This window comes from Cydia splendana, chromosome 17 (assembly GCF_910591565.1).
Source record: "Cydia splendana chromosome 17, ilCydSple1.2, whole genome shotgun sequence".
NCBI classification, from domain to species: Eukaryota; Metazoa; Arthropoda; class Insecta; order Lepidoptera; family Tortricidae; genus Cydia; species Cydia splendana.
Window position 1 is genome coordinate 13,952,430 of NC_085976.1, and position 26,072 is coordinate 13,978,501.

Genomic DNA, 26,072 nt, shown 5'->3' on the forward strand with positions numbered 1-26,072 from the left:
ACCTTTATCATAACTTAGAATGTTATTGAAAACGCGAGCGAAGCGAGCGCGAAAATTTTTCGATATAAAAACGCAATTTGATAGACAGTTGTACATTTTTACTTTTAGTATGGAAATCAGTCACGTTATGTTATCACGAAAATTGACAGTGCTGCAGCAGTAACGTTTCAACAGAGTACTCGTAATGCTGCTGCAGTTGCCACCCGAATATCATAACTTAGAATGTAATTCAAAACGCGAGCGAAGCGAGCGCGAAAATTTTTCGATATAAAAAACGCAATTTGATAGACAGTTGTACATTTTTACTTTTAGTATGGAAATCAGTCACATCATTTTATTACGAAAATTGACAGTCCTGCAGCAGTCACGTTGTCACGTTGCAACAGAGTAATGCTGCTGCTGTAGTCGCCACCCGAATATCACCTTTATCATAACTTAGAATGTTATTGAAAACGCGAGCGAAGCGAGCGCGAAAATTTTTCGATATAAAAACGCAATTTGATAGACAGTTGTACATTTTTACTTTTAGTATGGAAAACAGTCACGTCATGTTATCACGAAAATTGACAGTGCTGCAGCAGTAACGTTTCAACAGAGTACTCGTAATGCTGCTGCAGTTGCCACCCGAATATCACCTTTATCATATCTTAGAATGTAATTCAAAACGCGAGCGAAGCGAGCGCGAAAATTTTTCGATATAAAAAACGCAATTTGATAGACAGTTGTACATTTTTACTTTTAGTCCCAACCAGGCGCGAATCCAGGATTTCAAACAGAGAAGGGATGGGACAGTTTTCTATGAGCCTAGCTTCGCATAGGGCTCGATATTTAAGGGTCTCAGCGAGGTTGTTTTCATACAGAAAAGATGCAAGAAAGCAGAGCTTGGAATTGACCAAGTGAATTGAATTGGCGAAATGAGAGCGTGGCAGAAGGCCCAGCTGCGAAAGAGGAGAGCTTGGATTTGGATCCACGCCCAAGTGTAATTAAGGCAGAAGATCAAATTTGCCGTAAGGCAGAAGGCCTCGCATAAGACCTCACGCCGAACTGTAAAAGAGTGGCTTGTAATTGAATCTATGCATGTAATCACGACTCTTCTACTGCTCGCTCTTTGTCTTCACTCGAAAGCGCTACTTGATAGGATGCTTTTAGTTTTCGGCTTTCACGGGGCCCCTGAGACCTAACAGACAGTTACAAACACAGACACAGTGAGACAGTTAGGTCTCAGGATCGCGGCTAAGGAGCAACTCGCCTTGGCCGACAAATCTGCCGTGCAAGAGAGCAAAATTCGCTATAAAATCGGTAACATATGTCGATAAAATCGGCTGGCCGCAAGCCCGAAAGCAAGTCTCTTACTTTTAGTATGGAAATCAGTCACGTCATGTTATCACGAAAATTGACAGTGCTGCAGCAGTAACGTTGTAACAGAGTAATGCTGCTGCAGTTGCCACCCGAATATCACCTTTATCATATCTTAGAAAGTTATTGAAAACGCGAGCGAAGCGAGCGCGAAAATTTTTCGATATAAAAACGCAATTTGATAGACAGTTGTACATTTTTACTTTTAGTATGGAAATCAGTCACATCATTTTATCACGAAAATTGACAGTGCTGCACCAGTAACGTTGCAACAGAGTACTCGTAATGCTGCTGCAGTTGCCACCCGAATATCACCTTTATCATATCTCAGAATGTAATTGAAAACGCGAGCGAAGCGAGCGCGAAAATTTTTCGATATAAAAAACGCAATTTGACACAGTTGTACATTTTTACTTTTAGTCCCAATCAGGTGCGAAAAAGTTTGCCCCTCTTTCCTAAGTAACGCCATAAGATTCAGGGGCAAACTTAAGTCAATCGAGTGTTGTGGCTACCCCCCCTTTTAGGGGTTGAATTTTTATAGCCTATAACCTGGCCGGGGATTTTTTCGACAGATTAGTAAAGTTTTCATCAAAATCCGTTCAGCCGTTTTCACGTGATGCCCGTTCAAATAAACAGACAAACAGATAAACAGATAAACAGACAAACAGACAAAAATTCTAAAAACTGTTGGAACGTGTTCTGTTATCGATTCTAAGTATCCCCAGCCAAATTTTTTTCGAATATCTTCCATGTACAGACTTTCGACCCTCTTCAGCTTTATTATATGTATAGACAATACATTATATTATAAGTACGCACTAATTGTATAAATAAACAGCTATTTTCACTAAATATCCCTTAATTTCCCTAGTTTAACGTTGTAGTAGTAACGCTCATTGATGGACACCTCGGTCTTGGAAGTGCTGGGGCACAAACGTCACCGAGAGAAATAGTCGTCTAATAGATATTAGGACCTGGACCTGGACATTTCCAAACTGTCTTCTTGTGTCACAAGGGTCAAGGGTGTCAGATCATCAGCATAAGCAAACACCCGCGAGGTGGTGTTAGGCGGGTTACGACTCAACTATCGGTATTTTCAGACCTATAACAAATAATACTGGGCGGTGTTGAGAATGTGGGAAATCCGCAAGCACGTACCTCTCGGCGGCCACTGGGGTACCATCTATTGCTTTTGTTGTGAAGACTGGGTCCGAGTTGTGGTCACTTCTCCATCGAGCTCCTTTGAACGTTCCTTTACCTTTGTTAGAAACGGCTAAAAAAGTGTTGTTCCTATCTGCCCAGTCTATGATCGCCTCCCCGAGTCCCCGCTAGCATCAGATTTACTATATCCCCAGCTGGTATGGTAGCTATACAAGTCTCAAATGTAAAGGGATGGATGTTCCAAGTAAGGAAGGCGTGGAGTACGCCAGCGGCTACGTGGAGGCTTATATATGTTGCATATCCTCGTTTCGTCGATTTGAATAATGGTAGTGGCGATGTTGTTGCCATCGACGTTATTTGAAATTACGTTGACCAGGGCAGTAAGAGAAGACTGGGCGTATGTTGTAGTTCTATATTGTTTATGGTATCCTAACGATTAATGCCGCTACCAAATCAAATCCCGGTATGTTACCTCGTTTAGCGAGTTGGGCATCAATCAGCGGTGTATGTTTCCAGAAGGAGGACTGTGTCAATACCATTGTCATGTAATATTTTCCTTAGGCATTCCGTTTTAGAATTCCTTAAAATCCTTAATGAAGGAATTTGATGGTCTTGGTAACAATAAAGTAGGTAAATAGGTAATATTAAAGCATTGATCCTAAAAATACTTGCTTATTTTACAGATTAATACGTAAAATCGAAATCACCGAAAAAACCGGAAACCCGGTTTTGCTGTTTCACAAAAACCGAAAAACCGGTTTTCTTAAATACGCACGGTTTTGTGACCCCTAGCCGTACGTAATTCGTCTTAGATATCAAAATATAATACCAATACTATTACTTCTGTGTCAAAATTGGGAAGACATATATATGTTAGATATTAATTTTATACGTAGGTGCGGTACTGTAACAGCCAGCCGTAAAAAACGAATGACACAATGAATCAATTCAAAGCCACACAATAGAACAAGCCACAAAGACCGGACAAATCCCCAAAAATCGAATCGGTATTGTGACAAAAATAAATAGTCGGAAAATCATTACTTATAGAAAAGGTACGCAGGCAATAAAAAAAATTATAGTCCATTCAATGGCAAATAAATCCCAGGCTCCAGACAATAAGATGGCTTGGACCAATACATGTCGATATATTGTCGGGAAAATATTTCATTTCCTTTAGTTCGCGGCGACGTCTTGCGGCCAGAGACAGACTTGAGGTATGTTAGGGCAAGATTGGATCGGGACAAAACCTGAATTCTAATAAACTAAACGTTAAATTTTTCTTGTATCCGCCGGGGACAAATTTAATGAGAATATATCCTTCCTATCGTGACCGCCTAAGTTTGTCCTATCTATTTTAGGTACTAGTACCTACTTATACCTAATACATAATGTCGATTTTGAAAGTTGCTATATTAAAGAGTTAAAATTCCAATTCATGAAATTAAAATCACACCATTTACTACATTTACACTAGATAATTGATGCGGTATCCAGTATATTTTTGCTTTACTTTAGTAACAATTTTATTAGGTATAATGTTTGTATTTGAAATTACTTAGGTACGACCTAAAGCCAAACAGCCTGAAGACTTATCAATTTCGTCAAAACACAGTCCAAACTTGCCCTAGCATACCTTAAGAGTTTTAATTCCGAGCAATGCTTATCTCTATATCTAGAAGAACATTACTCTACGTCTGCAATAAGTAGAGTAAGAATTTAAAGTGAAATGTGGCAAAGTCGATATCCGTAGGTATACGAACCGATCGAGATCATAGCCGCGATTCAGGGGCCAAATTCGACACGTACTTATCTGACATTTGAAATCCACTTCATATCCTCAGTTGATTGTATCGCATGTTCGTCGAATCGCATTCTATCGCAAACATGCGATCGAAAAAATAAGTAAGAAAAAATCAACTTTGTTTTATTACTACTATACGGTTTATTATAACTTTGAACTCGGGGTATGTCGGTTACGTCGGTTTGGTTTCGTTGTCACCTAACTGTGGATTGCTAATGTCAAATTTTGACAGGTGTGGATACTATCGCTAGACTTTTTTGTCCATGGGCTTGGGCACCATCTTGGAGTTTTTGACGTGCGAAAGGGTATTTTATAGCATAGAGTAAAGCTTTTTTTTAGTATATACGTTTACAGGAATTAATGACATCTTGTGAGCGATAGATGAACTAACGCGCTATTCACGGTGCGGCGGCGAGTAGTGGAACTATACGTGACAATTTCCATCAATCAAAAGGGGACTACACTGTTGATGGTCGATAAAGGCTATTGTTAATTGAATTTTAACAGCACGAACGCCTTATTGACAAGCGTTCTTTTTGTTAAACCCACACCTATACGTCAAATAATGCTCGCTCCACACATTCACCTATGAACGCTCAAAAATGCTTATTCACGTTCATAAACCAAGTTGTAATTTAACCATATTTAGAAAAGTCCGTTTTTTATTACTGGGTGGAATTAGGGATGAAAATCCCGGAAAAAATCAAATGCTTATCGATCATTTCACAAAATTTAGTTATCCGGTTTTTTTCCAGTTTAGGATGACTCATGTTAGACCGGGCTGTGGCCGGGCCGGAGCTTCCGGAGCTTCGTTTTCTATGCAAAGCGTTATGTCATCACCATGCAGGGCTCGGGAATGGCACGGTGCGGGCCCGGCCCGGTCTTGCTATGTGCAAAGCCCTGACCCCCCGGAGTTTCTTCACAATTTTCACTATGATATTGATGCATCTAGGTGATTTGTTTACAGTACCTATGTTTACAGATGGCCTACCGCAAAACGCGTTAATCGAAATTTCGTTGTCTGCCTCTCTGTCGATCGAATGGCCAAGAGTGATAGGCCCTGGGTTGTGCTATTATTATGAACACTTTAACTGTCCCTCGCCTTCACTACTGACATGGACCGATACGTCCGTGCATTACAGGTAATGCACAAATACAAATAGTTTGACGGTGCATGTCATGTAATGCACGGACGGTAACGCCCTCTACGCAGGGTTTTGCGTAATATTGCCTATTTCCTGCCTCAAACTACAGTGCGACAGAAACCAGTTGAAAATAAATGAGGGCGCCACTTTCTACGTTACTATCCCTTTTTTGACGTAAAATGCTTAAACATGGCAACAATTTAGTATTGAATATTAATAGTTCCAGTTTATTTAATTTCTACTATTTTATGTCGCACTATACCCAAAGGCACTAACTACTGAAATAATACAATAGTACTCTTTGTATATATATTTTTTATAATAAACTGAACGGGCATTGGCTCTAGTCACACCTGATGGAAAGTGAAAACAGAGCCTAAGATGATGGAGCTTACCGGCTCAGTAAGTAATAGCCTATTCACTCTTGCTTTAAAGAGACCGAGGTCAAATTTCCCAGGAAACACAGATGACGGAAGCGCATTCCATTCCTTAATCGTCCTTACCAAAAAAGATGAGGCAAATCGTTTTGTGCGGACAAATGGAATATTAACAACGAACGGGTGCATTCGCTCCTCGCGCCTGGACGTCCGGAAAGGGAAAGCTGGGATCAGGTCGTGCAATTCTTTTGCGCACTCCCTAGAAACACCGATAGACATGTAACTCGTCGGCGATGATATGAACAAGACTTTGTAACTTTGATTTGACAGCCATCGCCAAAAAGTATATGAGCCCGGCGCTCTATCGAGTCCAGGGCTGCCAGCTGATACTTGGCGGAACCGTCCCATAGGTTGCAGCAGTATTCCATGCACGAAGGGACCTATGCTTGGTGCCGCCTCACCTTAAATATTAGGACATCAAGTATCTTGGCAGCAGTCCTGAACTCAATAGTCGACCCGAAATTTAGGTTGGATTATTATTGTTCTAATACAAAGGCCGCAATGAGATCATAGAAATGATCATATATATGGAACCCTATTTGATAGCAATCCTACAATTATGATCATACACGCCAAATTTGTTAAAATTGTGTGTGGTACTATACAGCACGTCCACGGATGATTTTATTATTTCTTTTGCGGTACATATTCATGAAAAGAAATGTACTTTTATGTACTTATGTTTTTAAAAAATGTACTCGCACGGTTTTGGCATAGTGACATACAGGTCGTGGTCGTGCTGGGTAGATACTGCCTGGCACGACCACACTATATTTATGGTTAATTTAATGTCAAATGAATACAAAACAAATGTACTCAAATTGTACTATGTACAAGCACATCAAAATGTGACAGTCATACTGCAAAAATCGCTGTCATGATTAAATAAGAGCACCGTGAACAAAGTTTTGTACGGTGCTCTAAAAAGGTGAACCTAAGGGCTGATTTAGACGGCGCGCGAACTCGCATGCGACTTTCATTACATTTTTTTTGATCGGCTGGTTGAAATAACTAAAATCTCATGAGAGTTCGCGCGCGCATAATGTCTAAATGTGGGATCATCAATGTAAAGGGACCTTATTGTCGATGGCGTTTACGCCGCACTGCGACGAGCAGCGTTGTATTTGTATCGGAGCATCGTTTATAATGGCGGAAACGATGCCACCAGCCGATCAAAAAAAATGTAATGAAAGTCGCATGCGAGTTCGCGCGCCGTCTAAATCAGCCCTTAGGTTCACCTTTTTTAATCATGACAGCGATTTTTGCAGTATGACTGTCACATTTTGATGTGCTTGTACATAGTACAATTTGAGTACATTTGTTTTGTATTCATTTGACATTAAATTAACCATAAATATAGTGTGGTCGTGCCAGGCCAGTATCTACCCAGCACGACCACGACCTGTATGTCGCTATGCCAAAACCGAGCGAGTACATTTTTTTAAAACATAAGTACATAAAAGTACATTTCTTTTCATGAATATCTACCGCAAAAGAAATAATAAAATCATCCGTGGACGTGCTGTATAGTACCACACAAAATTGTTGTTATTACACCATCATCTGTAAATATGTAGTTCGTTAATAAATTTGTGTGTATGCCTACTAACATTCGTTGAAAGATTAAAATTAAAATGACGAAATTGATCCTTTGTTGGTCTTAAATCAATTTAATTTAATTTTTAATCATAGGGTAATTTAATAACGGCTACAAATATAATGACCACCAAAAAATACTTTGGTACCCTAAATAAAAAAATCATGCTTACCAAAAAAAATTACTGAACACCAAAAAAATAAGGCCTAAAAATACAAAAGTACCACCATTTTAATTACGACTGCACTTCAAATTGTATTCAAATACCAAATATATTGAATGATCACCAAAAATCATTAATGATCACCAAATCTTGAAGACCAAATTAATGCGATATTTTCACCTAAATAAACCACTATGATTACCAAAAAATTTATACATATTACCCAATAAAGTAAACTGATGCCAAAATTACTAGCCCCTCCCGCTCAACCCCCCGTACCCCGCACCGCATACCTACCTTACCTAATCTACTTTTCTAGTAGCATTTCGTTATGCTACTAGAAAAGTAAGTCAAACTGCTATCAGTTAAGTGGGTTAGGTTAGCACTGCGACCCTTACAGAAACGAAATGGTACTAGAAAAGTAGGTTAGGTTAGGTTTGAACTGCGACCTTTACAGAAACGAAATGCTACTATAAAAGTGGATTAGGTTAGGTTAGAACTGCGATCCTCACAGAACCGAAATGCTACTAAAAAGTGGGCTAGGTTAAGTTTCAACTGCTACCCATACAGATACGAAATGCAACTAGAAAAGTTGGTTAGGTTAGGTTTGAGCTGCGACCCATACAGAAACGAAATGCTACTAGAATAGTGGGTTAGGTTAGGTTTGAACTGCGACCCTTACAGAAACCAAATGCTACTAGAAAAATGGGTTAGGTTAGGTTTGAACTGCGACCCTTACAGAAAAGAAATGCTACTAGAAAAGTGGGTTAGGTTAGGTTTGAACTGCGACCCTTACAGAAAAGAAATGCTACTACAAAAGTGGGATAGGTTAGGTTTGAACTGCGACCCTTACAGAAAAGAAATGCTACTAGAAAAGTGGGTTAGGTTAGGTTTGAACTGCGACCCTTGCAGAAAAGAAATGCAACTAGAAAAGTGGGTTAGGTTAGGTTTGAGCTGCGACCCATACAGAAACGAAATGCTACTAGAATAGTGGGTTAGGTTAGGTTTGAACTGCGAACCTTGCAGAAAAGAAATGCTACTAGAAAAGTGGGTTAGGTTAGGTTTGAACTGCGACCCTTGCAGAAAAGAAATGCTACTAGAAAAGTGGGTTAGGTTAGGTTAGGTTTGAACTGCGACCCTTACAGAAACGAAATGCAAGAAAAGTGGGTTAGGTTAGGTTAGAACTGCGACCCTTGCAGAAAAGAAATGCTACTGAATGCTAGAGAAGTGGGTTAGGTTAGGTTTGAGCTGCGACCCATACAGAAACGAAATGCTACTAGAATAGTGGGTTAGGTTAGGTTTGAACTGCGAACCTTGCAGAAAAGAAATGCTACTAGAAAAGTGGGTTAGGTTAGGTTTGAACTGCGACCCTTGCAGAAAAGAAATGCTACTAGAAAAGTGGGTTAGGTTAGGTTAGGTTTGAACTGCGACCCTTACAGAAACGAAATGCAAGAAAAGTGGGTTAGGTTAGGTTAGAACTACGACTGTTACAGAAATAAAATGCTAATAGAAAAAGGTGACGAAGTGGGTTAATTAATTTAATAGGATAACGGTAATTATATTAATAGTAGAAGAGCCGGCCGCAAAATTTTTAACCGACTTGATACCACGATGAAATGCACAATGGTTTCCCAGAAAAGTTATGCTAAGTCCGAATTCGATAGTCTGCCACGGCGGAACTTGCCGAAAGTACGAAAAAGAAGGCCACTTCCGGTGCGAAAAAAGGGGCTGATTTAACCCATCTGATACCGAGATAGTAGTTATGGCAGCAGTTAGAAATTTACATGTAGACACAGAAAAGCGAAGTCTGCCACTATTTTTTTTGCCGGAAGTGCTTGGCAGACGCTCTCAAAGGTGACCATCGGGACCCCTAAATTAACCCATCTGATACCACCATGAAACCAATGCCAGTCGGTAGGTATGAACTCTCATGTCAGGAATATATAAGTCTGCCAAGGCTTTTCCTGCCGAAACACCATGGCAGACGAGATTATGTAAGCAAGGTCGCCATCGGTTACCCTACACTAACCCATCTGATACCACCATGAAACCAATTCCATTCGGTAGGTATGAACCCCCATTTTAGGAATATATAAGTCTGCCAAGGTTTTTCCTGCCGAAACACCTTGGCAGACGAGATTATAAGCAAGATGACCATCGGTTACCGTACACTAACCCATCTGATACCGCCATGAAACCAATTCCAATCGGTAGGTATGAGCCCTCATTTCATGAATATATAAGTCTGCCAAGGCCTTTCCTGCCGAAACTCCTTGACAGACGAGATTATGTAAGCAACATCCGCATCCGTGGGACCGGTATACGTGATTACTGTAGGCTTATTTATTACTTTATGCTTTTACATATTTGTATATTATTATGTTATTAATGAAATATATTTATAATTTATTAAACCTATACCTAATACATTGGGAATTCATTAACTGCTTACGGCAGTAGTAGGGAGTAGTGGGTGAGTTCTGGCTCACTTAGCCAGGCCAACAGTCCCTCCCCCTTTTTTCCCTTGTTGAGGCCCTGCAACCTTACCTTGAACCCAACCTAATGTCATTGTAGCTCGAATCTAACCTAATCTTCTCATTTTTATTGCTTTTAGAAAATATTCTAATAACAATTATCTACTTTTGCAAAGTTAAATGTTGAATTCTTTATTTCGCAAAATGGAATTTTAATGTGACTATAATAGAAATAGAAATAGAAATAGTTTATTCGTGGCATAAAAAATTGGTAACAGACAAACGAGAAAAAAAGAAGAACGAAAATTAAAATTTACACTTAACATTACAACACATATCATTACATAACAGAACAAGTAAATAGCCACGAAATGGTCCCGACTCAGCATGGTGTTAGCCTTGATGGGCCAACGCTGGTCTTCCGTCGGGGCCATGGACGAGTGAATCACGGAAACGGATAGTACACAACATTTAAATAATGAACAGTGGCAAAAAAACAAACGAGTTGGAAATAAATAAATAACAGTAATTCATTAATATTATAAAATAATTACATTTTATGGAAATAAAATAAAAACCAAAAGAAATAATGGCGAAAGACTAAAATGTGAACGCGACCAATTGTGACATAAGTGTCGAGCAGTTGGCGCCATCTGTTACAACACAGCAAGGATTAAAACGCGTTAAGCAAAAACAACAAATATACGTGAGCCATAGTTCACGTGTTGGAAAGTTTTATAAGCGAAAATAATACATACTAACTACAATTACTAGAACTACGACAAAACATATTGAGAATTAAATTAAGAACTACGTAAAACAATAAAAATGAGTTTGAATGGCAGTTGCGGAAGGGACAGAAAAAGATGGTAAGTACTTATACATACATGAATATTTAAATGCAGCTTGTCTCAAGTTTGAGGCATTCCTCGCTAAGCTGGTGTTCAAGCATGAATTTTTTTAGGGTTATTTTAAAACTGTTAATACTTTGCAGGTTCCTGATGGGAGGAGGGATGTTGTTCCAACATCGGCTGGCCGCGTAGCGAAAACTGCCCCGGAAGGCTGCCGATGCGTGCCTAGGAGTAAGAAGTCGGGTCGCAGACCGCCGACCCTCGCGTGGCCTGCTTATGGACAGCTTCTCGTACAGATAAATGGGTGTCTGACAGTTAATTACTCCAAAGAGTAAAGAAGCAAGGTGCAGCTTACGGCGGTGGTGCATTTTTAGAATATTGTGCTGATTAAGGAATGGTGACACATGGCCCCGCAAAGGAATGCAGAAGCAATAGCGAGCACACGCGTTCTGGATACGTTGTATAAGTCTCTTGGTTTTACAAAGAAGTCGTGGCCCAATTACCGCATCTACATAATTTAACTTTGATAATACAAGTGACTCTACTAACCTAATGCGCAGTGTTTCATTAATGAAAGGTCTGATTTTGTATAACACCTTGAGCTTATAAAAACAACTCCTAACTACATCAGCAGTATGCTTCTCAAAACGGAGACCATTGTCCATCATGAGACCCAGATTTCTAGCCTCATAAACTTGCTCAATGGGCTCTCCCAACAGTGTGACTCTCACAGAGGGTGTGATACGAGCCAGCTGATGATTGCTACCGAAGACTAGGTACTTGGTTTTGTTCGGATTGAGCAGCAGGCAGTTATCTGAAGCCCAGGAAGCTATGTTACGGAGATCAGTGTTGAGTTTGACTAAAGCATCGTCAACATCAGATGGCTTACATGAAATGTACACTTAATGTATGTGCAATCTACTTAGAAACTGGGTTTAGAAATATAAAAACACACATTTTATATAGGATAATAAGTTTATTCAAGTAATATTCTGAACATATGAGATATAGTAACATCATTACTTATTCTGTGTACAGTGGAGAAAACATGCAAGTTGACATTTTTCGTTTTAAAATAAAGATAAACTAAACAGTATTTGCCACAAACCGATGTTAAAAAACTTTGCAGTTGTTGGTTGGCATAATACCATCTCTTACAATTTCTCTTCATTAACATTGTATGATACCTTCCTGTTTTTATTTACTTATTTTAATTTTTTACTTTTTATGTGATCGGTACTTCATTTATTTTAGATTTTGGGCTAATATTAGTTTGTTAACCGACTTCCAAATCTCAAAGTAGGAGGTTATCAATTCGGTTGTATGTTTTTTTTATTTTTTATTTTTTTTATGTTTGTTACTCTATATCTCCGTCATTCCTGGACCGATTTTGAAAATTAGTTTTTTGATTGTATGTATATGCATACAGATTGGTTCCGTTTTTGTCAAAACCCAGTTCTGATGATGGGATCCATGAGGAATCGAGGGAACTCCTCAAATTTTAAACGCATACATATAGTGATTTTTGGGTTTTTATCATCAAATTAAGCATACACATTCAAAAAAGTGTCATTTGATGAAGTGGAAGTGCTGATGATGACCAGAACAGAACTCTTCAACCACGCATAGTTCACGTTTGGCGATTTTTCCTCTTCGTTATGTTTGTTAAGCAAGTCAAGTTTTAAAGCCACATTTTTGTCAAGCTCGAGTTCTAATGATGGGATTCATAAGGAATCGAGGGAACTCCTCAAATATTAAAGGCATAAGTATAGATTTTTTTTGTATTTTCATCATAAAATCAAGCATTTACATTAAAAACTGTCGCATTTGATGAAGTGGAACTGCTGATGATGACCAGAACAAAACTCTTCAACGACGCATAGTACACGTTTGGTGATTTCTAATTTCGATTTTGACTTGGACTGCGACCCGGACTCGGACCCAGAACCGGACTCATACCCGGATCCGGTTCGGACCCGGACTCGGACCCGGACTTGGAATCGAACTCGGACCCGGACTCGGACTCGGACACGGACTCGGACTAGGACCCGGACTCGGACTCGGACCCGGACTCGGAACCGGACTTGAAACCGGACTCGGAACCGGACTCGGACTCGGCCCCGGACACGGACTCGGACACGGATTCGGACCCGGACTCGGACTCAGACTTGGACCCGGACTCGGACCCGGACCTTGACCCGGAAAACCACTATAATATATATTATATTATAATATAATTATTATTATTACACGTAAATTTGTTCACGAAGAAACCGTGTACCGACTCTTCATGCCATTATATTTTTAATTTGCTGTTATTCTCTACAAATCGACACTAAAAGTATCAAAATATCAAAATATGGAGTTCCGTTTGAGAAAGAAGCAAAACAATTTTGTCTTTGACAGTAATTGAATTATTGTGTGATTTTGAAAGCTAGACAATTCAAGATTTATATTTTTACTCACAAAGACAACACAGAAATTCAATCTCAAATGTAAACCTTCGAACAATTTCCATACATTGACGACATCACTCAAAATTCTTCTTCAAGTCAGATGCCCGCTGGGGCTGCACCGGAGCACACGTATAATTCTTCAAATAAAAATGACAGCTTGATTTGACATTAAATCATATACGCACACGAGAAAGTATACCAGTAGATAAATTGTATTTCAAAAAATAGGGTACATAAATATCAGCTCGCGTCTCCTTTAAATTTGATTTGCTGTTATTTACGGGTCATAATGGTTGAAAACCTCAGTAAACTATCTTAAAACAATACGATTACAGTCGAATTTAAGTATTATGTTCCTTCAAATCAAAACTCGCTTAAAATGAAAAAAGTTTAAAGACTCATCCTTTACTGATTGGGATTAATTTTCATTTTGCGTCATTTTAAAAACGTATTTGACTTCTGTACGTCAATTAATTTTGATGACAATTGTAATCTTGTAATATATTATAGAACTTTTATCTTAAAATATTGCCTATTAACAGGAAGCGTTATGTAATTCGTATAAGTAATACCTGAAAGTCTTGTACCTAGATCTGTAATACCATGGATTGCGACGAATAAATGATTATGATTATGCCGTTCGTTCCGTCTATATGTATAATGCGTGTACGTGCTGTTCTCTGAAAATCTTCAAGAAAAAATAACGGCTAGACCAGCACGAAGTACTAGCGAGTTTTTGCGGCTTTGGAGACCGAGATAAAGCTTACAGGCCAATACCGCTGTGGCCTGGTTATTGTTATGTATACCTATGTATCGAACGTTTTTAAAAAAAAATTACTATAAAAAGCAATGTTTTATTTCGATTAGGTCTACATTTTGTGCATATTGTATATCTGAAGTATTTTCGTACTAAACTTGAAACTTTCGTTGAAACTAAATAAAATAATTATTCCTAATATACAGTCACCTGCAATTTATGTTACACAACACACAACGAAGGCCGCAAAAATATCTGACACGATCTTATTTGTAGAACCATAAGAGCATGTCATATATTTTTGCGGCCTTCGAAGAGTAGGTACCGGTCATTATCACCAACTTTGCCCGCATTTAAAAAAAAACACGAATTTCTCAAAAAAAAAAAACAAATCGTAATTACTTTTTTTGCTCAGCACGTCCATTGTGATCAAACGCATCAGTTTATTTGAAGAAAAAATATTTTTATCGTGTTTTTACCCATTTTTTTGCGTTTTAGAGGGTGGGCAAAGATATCCGGAGTTTTCGCCAACATTGCCCACGTCAATTTGGTATTCAAATACAGCTCGTATGATGATGATGTCTAAGGATCACTGGTTTTGGGCAATCCTACCATTCCCTGTTAATAACTTAGCGATAAGTGTAAAAACTTTTAAATAAATTTGCTGGGCAATGTTGCCTACCCGTTTTTGCTCATTTCCATATAAGGCTCGCCTAAGCATTTTACAAAGGCTAGGGTTGTCACTTTTGAGAAAATCTGTTACAATAGTTTAATGGCCAAAAATATGATTTTTGCTGTGTTTTCATTAGTTAACGGGATAAAACATCTAAGTAAAGGATAATAAGACAAATTAAATACAGTATATATTTATAAACTTACTTTAGTGTACAAACATAACCTTATTTTACATGCGAAGTTGGGTAAATTAGATGAAAGTGACAACCCTAATCCGTTTTTGGTGGTGGGCAATGTTGGAATGGATGCCAAATCACCGGATTACTTTGCCCACCGCTAAAACTCGCTAAAAATTACAAATTAAAGATATCTTATTGATACTGTTTTAACACCCCCTGGCACTGATTAAAATAACCGACTTGGTTTCACATTACATCTCAAAACTTTTTGAAGTGAAAATTTCTTTAGCGGCGTGTAATAGTGCCCTTGCGGCCTATTTGCTGAATAAATGTTGAAGTTTGAAGTTTGCATGCCAAGTTTCGTGCTTTCTGCCGGATGGGACAGGATTTAGGATGGGTCAGACCAGGACCGCATTTTTGCAGGTTCATCTTTTATTAGCCAGACTCTACCTCCATACTAAATCGAGCTAAGGAGTCGCACTATAAAGAAATATTGAACATTTTCTTTCAAGTTGATATACAGGGTGTCCATGCATTAGGGTATTTATATTCAATATTCAATAATTTATTCATAAAATCAATACAATTTTACACGTCAATGGTATTTAGAACCAGTATACAAAGTATCATAACAAATTACGATTTTTTTACTTTGGAGCAACCTGTATGTGTTAGTAGCTCCTGAGGTAATAAATAGTATGACTAGATTTTGCCCTGTGCGCGGGGCCCGAGGGCCCCGCGGTCTTCTTGTAGTTTGTTGTTGGTGCTGTTGTTTTTGTTGTAGTAGTAGTAGTAGTAGTTTGTTTTCCAAAGGGAAAAAGAAATAAAGTTGTACTTTTGCTAGGACGAAAAGATCCGCGTGAAAGCACTACATTCCCGCAGCTCGGCCTGGCCTCGCGTGCTTGGGAACTCGTAAGGGACGCTCCGGGCCTTCGGCCCTACGCGGAGCTCGGCCTTCGTCCTTCGCTGGGTTTCGAAGCTCAGCGTCGGGCCTTCGGCCCGCCGCTTCGCTTATTAAAACAGTTGGGAGGGTTGGTTTTGCTTCGGGGCTTAAGCGGGAAGTTGGAGCTTAAACACGACCCAATAGGAAAAGTGTCTTAGACAAGCGAAACGGCGGGCCGAAGGCCGAAGGCCGTAGGCCAACTTCCCCCTCTCGTGTGACGCTTCGGGCCTTCGGCCCTACGCGGAGCTGGCCTTCGGCCTTCGCGAGCCTCGACGCTTCGCCGTCGGGCCTCCCGGCTTGAAGCTCGCCCTTCGGGCTCGCTTAACACACTTTTTGTATAGGATTTTGCTTTGTTCGTCATTCCCGCAGCTCGGCCTTCGGCCTCGCCCAAAATTACTGGGGGCGGGGCACGCTTGGATATTCGGAGTGAAGCTCCGGGCCTGACGGCCTGAAGCTCGCCCTTCGAGCTCGCTTAACCTACTTGGAAATTTGAATTTTGCCCTTGTCACCCGCCATTTTGGATTTTTCCAAAATTTTTTTTTACATGGTAATGCTGGGCCCCCTAGCTCGCCGCATGCCAAATCTCAGCGCACTCGGACCAACTTGAAAAATTAAAAAAAAAAGACGGCCATTTTGAATTTTTTTAAATGCAGTTTGCTGTGTTTCGGGGCCCTCTATGACCTTTGGTCGAGCACCCCCCACCTACCTCGCACCGTTTAAAAGTTGCCATACAAAATTAAAATGATCATTATTTCCGCCATCTTGGATTTTTTCCAAAAATTTTTTTTTCATAGGAATCTAGAGGCTTCTATCTCTCGCCATGCCAATCTCAGCGCGCTCGGACCAACTTGAAAAAAAAAAAAAAAAAGTCGGCCCGTTTGAAAGTTTTTAAATGCAGTTTATTTTGTCTCGGGGCCCTCTATGACATTTGGTCGAGCACCCCCCACCTATCTCGCACCGTTTAAAAGTTGCCATACAAAATAAAAGGGGCCATTTTTTCCGCCATCTTGGATTTTTTTCGAAATTTTTTTTCCCATACGAATCTAGAGGACCCCGAGATTCCGTGACCAAAATTTCAGCGCGCTAGGACAAACTTGAAAAAATAAAAAAAAAAAGTCAGCCATTTTGAAAAAAAATGGCGGCGTCAAAAACTGCCAGGGACCCTCTATGACATTTGGTCGAGCACCCCCCACCTACCTCCCACCGTTTGGCCGGGCCGTCGAACATTTTTCTGACCGGAAGCGGTAGGCCAAAAGTCGGAATTTTCTGAAGTCACGAGACCGCCCTCTATACGACCGTACCAAAGTCTAACACCCCACGAACCTCCTTCTGGGAGAACAATCATGTCAATTAATCAGTCGTGTTGCAGCTTTAAATAAGATTAATTATTAATTATTAAATTATTAAATTAAATTAAATTAATTAAAACTTTCTTCGACCGTTTTGATTATCTTTTTTATTTATGACATTAATAAGATTCTGACTTTTGACAAATGTCATCATTGCCGCACATTTTCAAACAAATTGTCAAAAGCACTGCCAATGATTAATACAGTATGTTTCTTTTTGTTGTCGATTATTGGAATTAACTTTTGTTTGATAATTTAATGTTTTATCTTTTGTTCTAATTAAAAAGAAATTACCGTTAGAGCATTTCTGAGAAGTAACCCTATGTGGGATTTCAGGGTTTGTCCAATGGCTAAGGTCACCCTGTATTTAAAAACGTAAACGTTAAAGTTTTTGGGATATATGTATAGTAGACTATTTATACTCCACATTGATACCATAAGAAGTTAATATAAAAACTTTTTACAAAAAAAAGCAAACCGACTTCAAAAAGGATGAAATAAAATTTTATCCTTTTTGAAGTCTATGCGTTACCAACTGATATGTTTGAAGTCGGTGCCAAGCCAAATTTTGAAGCATACCATGATTTTGGTGCGATTCGATAAGGATGTACCTACGTTGGATTGCCTTACACGACGACAATGAACGTACTTTCTGTAGGTACAGTCGACGTTAAAAATATGTTTACACTTTTCGCCTTATTACAAAGGAGTAAGGTGCAAAAGTGTAAATATATCTTTGACGTCGATTGTATCTAAAGCCCCCTCCAGACTATGCGCGTGAATCGCGGGCGAAGCCGCGAACGCGAGTGTGGAGTCGATTTCGCAGGTCTGCGTTCAGGACTCCACACTCGCGTTCGCGGCTTTGCGCCGCGATTCGCGCACGAGTGTGGAGGAGGCTTAAGAACACACCTCAGAACACACGATCAAACCTTCTTGGCGCAGTCTGTACCATGTTTGTCGGCACATTAGTGGAAATCCAATGCATTTTTTTCGTCGTATTTTTTAAAGAGCATTTCTTACTAATGCTCGAACAGTCTATAGCACGCAAGTGTGAGATTGGGACTGAGTAATTTCCCGTCCCTTATCCAGAGGACTACATTTCAAAATATAAAACAATTTAAGAAATTTACCTTCTTGCCAAATTTCACCTAAAGCGGTTCAGTTGTTTAGCCATGAAAAGGCGACAAAGAGGCAGACAAAATTACTTACACATTTGTAATAGTTATTAGTGCAGTTCTAATGGGATTTATAGCCATAAAGCTGATTATTTTGACTGGTATTGTTACTACTTGGCTTGGCACCGACTTCAAACATATCAGTTGGTAACGCATAGACTTCAAAAAGGATAAAATTTTATTTCATCCTTTTTGAAGTCGGTTTGCTTTTTTTTGTAAAAAGTTTTTATTTTTCCATTTTTAGTTTTAACGCATTGTTAAGAGCGCGACGCATGAATGAAAAACAAGATCATGTTTAACACTAAATTCGTGTACCTATTACTTTAATAAATATGTATGTAATCAGGAATTTTCTCAAGTCCGTCTGGGAAATTATAATTCCTGTCACTACTACACTAAATCCATCCTCCGCCCCGCCACTGGCCCAATCCCTCAACGCCCCGATCACTCAACCTCACAGCGCATCAACCCCTGATCCAGGAACCCCTCGACCCTGAACCAGGAATTTTCTCGAGTCCGTCTGGGAAATTATAATTCCTGTCAACTAAATCCATCCGCCCGCCCCGCCACTGACCCAATCCCTCAGCCCCCCGATCACTCAACCTCACAGCACATCAACCCCTGATCCAGGAACCCCTCGATCCTGAACCAGCAACCCTTCAACCGCCATTCCCCGACCCGTTAATCTCTGACCCCTTAACTCCTAACCCTAACCCCCGATCAGTAATAGCCTTACCAGCTTACCACGAGTTTGACATTGATATATTCGCTAGCATGTGTGTAACTTACTTCCTATGCATCTCGCTCGTACTAACCTTAGTGTGAGCGAGATGCATAAAAAGTTACATTTAGATGCATAAAACGTTAGCGAATATGTCAATGTCAAACTCGTGGTAAGGCTACAGTTGCAGTACATCAAATTGGTGGTTTTCGGAAGCAAATGCTCGAGTTACTTTAGAAAACCCCGAAATCACTTAACACGTGCCTTTAAAAATTGAGGAGTTCCCTCAATTCCTCATGGATTCCATCATCAGACCAGAACCAAAAATAATACGGAAACACCGTGGAGGTAACTTCTTCCAAACAAAAAAAGAATTACTCAAATCGGATCACAGGTAATCGGAGTAATCGGTGAACATACTTATATTTAAAGAAATCATCATCATTATCATCAAAATAATCATCATCATCAGGTCTACTTCATCAAATTAGTGGTTTTCGGGAGAAAGTGCTCGAGTTGCTTAAGAAAACGCCCAAAACACCATGCATGTGCCTTTAAAAATTGAGGAGTTCCCTCAATTCCTCATGGATCCCATCATCAGAACAGAACCAAATTAAAATGGGACCAACTCGGAGGTAGCTCCTTTCAAACAAAAAAAGAATTACTCAAATCGGACTACGGATGTCGGAGTAATCGGTGAACGTACATAGAAAAAAAAAAAAAAAAAAAATAGCCACAACCGAATACAGAACCTCCTCCTTCTATGAAATTGAAGTCGGTTAAAAACTGCCTGAAAGTTAGAGAGGACTATGGAGGAGATTACTGTTTACTAGCTTTTGACTTAACTCCTGGCCCCTGTTTCACCAACGTGACAGGTGCGACGAATTGTAAAATCACTGTTGCTGACGTCACAGGCATCCATGAACTACGGTTACCGCTTACCATCGGGCGGGCCGTATTCCTGTTTGCCACCATCATTGTATTATTAAAAAAAAACTTTATGATATCGGAAAAAAAACAGATATTTCTCTTGCTAAGTTTATGACAATTGTCACAGAAACACTGCAATTGTCACGAAATTCCGACATATAACTCATTACCTGTCAAGAATTACCTACAATTCTTCTAGATCTTTGACAATTGTCAGAAACTTCACAGGAGAAATATCTGTTTTTTCCGATATAATAAAGTTTTTTTTTAATAATACAATGATGGTGGCAAACAGGAATACGGCCCGCCCGATGGTAAGTGGTAATCGTAGCCCATGGATGCCTGTGACGTCAGCGATAGTGATTTTACAATTCGTCGCACCTGTCACCGATGTGAAATTGGGGCCTGGCCTCTATTTCACTACGGTGGCAGGTGCGACACTTGTCGACATCACAGTTGGTACTGACGTTACAGGCCTCCATAGGCTACGGTAACCGCTTACCATCAGACGGGCGGTGTGCTTGTTTGCCACCAACATGTTAATAAAATAAAAACTCCATTATATCGCCAAATACTAAGTACTTATTTTGCGAAGCTAATGACAATTGTCACAAGAAACACGACAATTGTCGGTAATTCTTGACAGCAAATGAGTTCTGTGTAACACTATATGAGTAAAATGAATATAGGCGTGGAATCGAATGTATTTGCAGCCAACAAAATGCCAATGTTTGTTCAGCTACCTGTTCACCTGTTTAAATTGCTTATTATCAATTTAGATCCGGATTTTAAACCTGGCTGACATCGGATAGCCATTTATATTAATGTCAATGGTGTTGGTGAATATTTTAATTCATTCGGGCGAAAACCGGAAGGTTGGTTGGGTATCATAAAATGTTCATGGAGAGAAATTGTAAAGGCCCCAGTACACAATGGGCCATTGCCGGCCACTCCAAGGGACGCAGCCATGCGGTAGAATGAGATAGCAATATCATTTGCTCCCTCTAACGCATAAATGTGTCCCTTGGAATGGCCGGCGATGGCCCATTGTGTACTGGGGCCTTAAGATATGGTATTGTAATCAACAACTGCAAAGTTTTTTTTACATCGGTTTGTGGCAAATACTGTTTAGTTTATCTTTATTTTAAAACGAAAGATGTCAACTTGCATGTTTTCTCCACTGTACACAGAATAAGTAATGATGTTACTATATCTCATATGTTCAGAATATTACTTGAATAAACTTATTATCCTATATAAAATGTGTGTTTTTATATTTCTAAACCCAGTTTCTAAGTAGATTGCACATACATTATAGTCACATTAAAATTCCATTTTGCGAAATAAAGAATTCAACATTAAACTTTGCAAAAGTAGATAATTGTTATTAGAATATTTTCTAAAAGCAATAAAAATGAGAAGATTAGGTTAGATTCGAGCTACAATGACATTAGGTTGGGTTCAAGGTAAGGTTGCAGGGCCTCAACAAGGGAAAAAAAGGGGGAGGGACTGTTGGCCTGGCTAAGTGAGCCAGAACTCACCCACTACTCCCTACTACTGCCGTAAGCAGGTAATGAATTCCCAATGTATTAGGTATAGGTTTAATAAATTATAAATATATTTCATTAATAACATAATAATATACAAATATGTAAAAGCATAAAGTAATAAATAAGCCTACAGTAATCACGTATACCGGTCCCACGGATGCGGATGTTGCTTACATAATCTCGTCTGTCAAGGAGTTTCGGCAGGAAAGGCCTTGGCAGACTTAAAAATTTCCGAAATGAGGGTTCATACCTACCGACTGGAATTGGTTTCATGGAGGTATCAGATGGGTTAATGTAGGGTAACTGATGTACACCTTGCTAACATAATCTCGTCTGCCAAGGTGTTTCGGCAGGAAAAGCCTTGGCAGACTTATATATTCATGAAATGAGGGTTCATACCTACCGACTGGAATTGGTTTCATGGCGGTATCAGATGGGTTAGTGTACGGTAACCGATGGTCATCTTGCTTATAATCTCGTCTGCCAAGGTGTTTCGGCAGGAAAAACCTTGGCAGACTTATATATTCCTAAAATGGGGGTTCATACCTACCGAATGGAATTGGTTTCATGGTGGTATCAGATGGGTTAGTGTAGGGTAACCGATGGCGACCTTGCTTACATAATCTCGTCTGCCATGGTGTTTCGGCAGGAAAAGCCTTGGCAGACTTATATATTCCTGACATGAGAGTTCATACCTACCGACTGGCATTGGTTTCATGGTGGTATCAGATGGGTTAATTTAGGGGTCCCGATGGTCACCTTTGAGAGCGTCTGCCAAGCACTTCCGGCAAAAAAAATAGTGGCAGACTTCGCTTTTCTGTGTCTACATGTAAATTTCTAACTGCTGCCATAACTACTATCTCGGTATCAGATGGGTTAAATCAGCCCCTTTTTTCGCACCGGAAGTGGCCTTCTTTTTCGTACTTTCGGCAAGTTCCGCCGTGGCAGACTATCGAATTCGGACTTAGCATAACTTTTCTGGGAAACCATTGTGCATTTCATCGTGGTATCAAGTCGGTTAGAAATTTTGCGGCCGGCTCTTCTACCATAAATATTTGCACATTTTTAATTAAAATGTGGTTACAATTTTGGTGGTCATTTACTATTTTTGGGTTTACAATGATTATTTTGGAGTCATTTGCTTTAATATAATATCAAGATTTAAAAATTTGGTTATAATTTTACATTAAAATGGAGTTCTAATTTTGGTGGTCATTTACTATTTTTGGGTTTACAATGATTATTTTGGTGTCATTTTCTTTAATAGGATAGCAAGATGTAAAATTTGGTTATCATTTCACATTAAAATGGGGTTTGAAATTTGGTAATCATTTAGTATTTTTGGGTTAATAATGATTAGTTTGGTGTCATTTCCTTTAAAAGGATAGTAAAGTGTAATAAAATTGGTAATCATTTCACATTAAAATGGTGTTATAATTTTGGTGATCATTCATTATTTTAGGGTGGTAAAATAGATTTTTTTGGTATTAAATTTTACTAAATCTGGTGATCAGTTAAATAGCAGCCTTTAATAACAACAATTTTAACAAATATGGCGTGTATGATTATGATTGTAAAATTGCTTTCAAATAGGATCCCATATTATATTAATATGATCATTTATATGATAGTTTAATTAATTGCCTTGTATTTTTTAGAAATCATAATTGCCCCAATGAGGGTGCCATTGGACGGTCGACGCAGTCTTAAGAGCGCTCTTACAAGAAAAGTCGAAATAACGCAAAATTGATGATACTAGTCGACGAAATTCAGGACTTTGTGCTCATTATTAGAAACAATGAGTACTTGTTCCAGTAAAAGCGTCTTCTTATCTTTTTAAATATCGTTGTAAATATTAGAAAAAGGACTTATTAAATTAGTAATGATTTTTTTTCTGATGGTCATTTCCGAAAAACCCCGTGAAGCACTGAATGGCAAGCTCTTATTTGGAAATGTTGAGAAGTTTACTCTGCTAAACCTGGCTATTTTGTATTACTAATACCCTGTACTTTAGGCATATCAAACTATATTTTTCCTACACACCTTTGAGAAAGAGAAAATCAAAGTAAAACGAACTCAATTTTCTCTCCGAAACAAGTGTCAATTCCTACGAAAATCTACTTAATATCGAAGTCATTTTCATACTCAAGCAATCTGCAACGTTTGCTTATACTGTTGGTATACATTAGTGTTTATGAAATTCTACTATAATTTTTTGGCAATTTTTTGAAAACTACTCTATATTACCGATGACGCGCGCTGCGCCAGCTCAGTGCCGCGGCAGAGCTTGTAGAGGCAGGACGCGTGTCGGTCGGCTCCGCACATTTTCAACGGCGACGACGAGATTTTTTATCATTGTGTGCGGCGGGCGCCGTGTAAAACGCTATACTGTGTGCGTGTAAACCGCAACGAGAGACTTTGATCCTAGCACTGTTTTTATAGTATTATAATTTATAATGGTACAGTTTAATAAACTACCGGACAGGATTAAAAATATTTGAAACGACCTGACATTCTATATGTATTAATTTTGACTCAAGATAGTACTCAGGGTCTGATGATGGAGCCGGAAGGTGGTCACCGGTACCAATCAACCATGCAACTAAACCACTTCGTGTTTAGGCTCGTTTTATTCATCTCAACAAGATCTTTGACACAAGATAGTACTCAGGGTCTGATGATGGAGCCGGAAGGTGGTCACCGGTATCAATCAACCATGCAACTAAACCACTTCGTGTTTGGGCTCGTTTGATTCGGCTGAACAAGATCTTTGACTTAAGATAGTACTCAGTGTCTGATGATGGAGCCGGAAGGTGGTCACCAGTACCAATCAACCATGCAACTAAACCACTTCGTGTTTAGGCTCGTTTTATTCGTCTGAACAAGATCTTTGACACAAGATAGTACTCAGGGTCTGATGATGGAGCCGGAAGGTGGTCACTGGTACCAATCAACCATGCAACTAAACCACTTCGTGTTTGGGCTCGTTTGATTCGTCTCAACAAGATCTTTGACACAAGATAGTACTCAGGGTCTGATGATGGAGCCGGAAGGTGGTCACCGGTACCAATCAACCATGCAACTAAACCACTTCGTGTTTAGGCTCGTTTTATTCGTCTCAACAAGATCTTTGACACAAGATAGCACTCAGGGTCTGATGATGGAGCCGGAAGGTGGTCACCGGTACCAATCAACCATGCAACTAAACCACTTCGTGTTTGGGCTCGTTTGATTCGTCTCAACAAGATCTTTGACACAAGATAGTACTCAGGGTCTGATGATGGAGCCGGAAGGTGGTCACCGGTACCAATCAACCATGCAACTAAACCACTTCGTGTTTAGGCTCGTTTTATTCGTCTCAACAAGATCTTTGACACAAGATAGCACTCAGGGTCTGATGATGGAGCCGGAATGTGGTCACCGGTACCAATCAACCATGCAACTAAACCACTTCGTGTTTGGGCTCGTTTGATTCGTCTCAACAAGATCTTTGACACAAGATAGTACTCAGGGTCTGATGATGGAGCCGGAAGGTGGTCACCGGTACCAATCAACCATGCAACTAAACCACTTCGTGTTTAGGCTCGTTTTATTCGTCTCAACAAGATCTTTGACACAAGATAGCACTCAGGGTCTGATGATGGAGCCGGAAGGTGGTCACCGGTACCAATCAACCATGCAACTAAACCACTTCGTGTTTGGGCTCGTTTGATTCGTCTCAACAAGATCTTTGACACAAGATAGTACTCAGGGTCTGATGATGGAGCCGGAAGGTGGTCACCGGTACCAATCAACCATGCAACTAAACCACTTCGTGTTTAGGCTCGTTTTATTCGTCTCAACAAGATCTTTGACACAAGATAGCACTCAGGGTCTGATGATGGAGCCGGAATGTGGTCACCGGTACCAATCAACCATGCAACTAAACCACTTCGTGTTTGGGCTCGTTTGATTCGTCTCAACAAGATCTTTGACACAAGATAGTACTCAGGGTCTGATGATGGAGCCGGAAGGTGGTCACCGGTACCAATCAACCATGCAACTAAACCACTTCGTGTTTAGGCTCGTTTTATTCGTCTCAACAAGATCTTTGACACAAGATAGCACTCAGGGTCTGATGATGGAGCCGGAATGTGGTCACCGGTACCAATCAACCATGCAACTAAACCACTTCGTGTTTGGGCTCGTTTGATTCGTCTCAACAAGATCTTTGACACAAGGTAGTACTCAGGGTCTGATGATGGAGCCGGAAAGTGGTCACCGGTACCAATCAACCATGCAACTAAACCACTTCGTGTTTAGGCTCGTTTTATTCGTCTCAACAAGATCTTTGACACAAGATAGTACTC

At 39.7% G+C, this 26,072-nt stretch overlaps 1 long non-coding RNA gene across 2 annotated transcripts in view; it reads right to left on the reverse strand.

The window, feature by feature from the left end:
• Positions 1–5,763: 5,763 nt before the first annotated feature.
• The window catches only part of LOC134798860 (uncharacterized), a 38,128-nt gene continuing 17,819 nt past the window's right edge, over positions 5,764–26,072 (reverse strand). For both annotated transcript variants that reach the window (XR_010145278.1, XR_010145277.1), the window contains one exon: positions 5,764–6,102. This is a non-coding gene — a long non-coding RNA (uncharacterized LOC134798860). The remainder of the gene's footprint in view (positions 6,103–26,072) is intronic.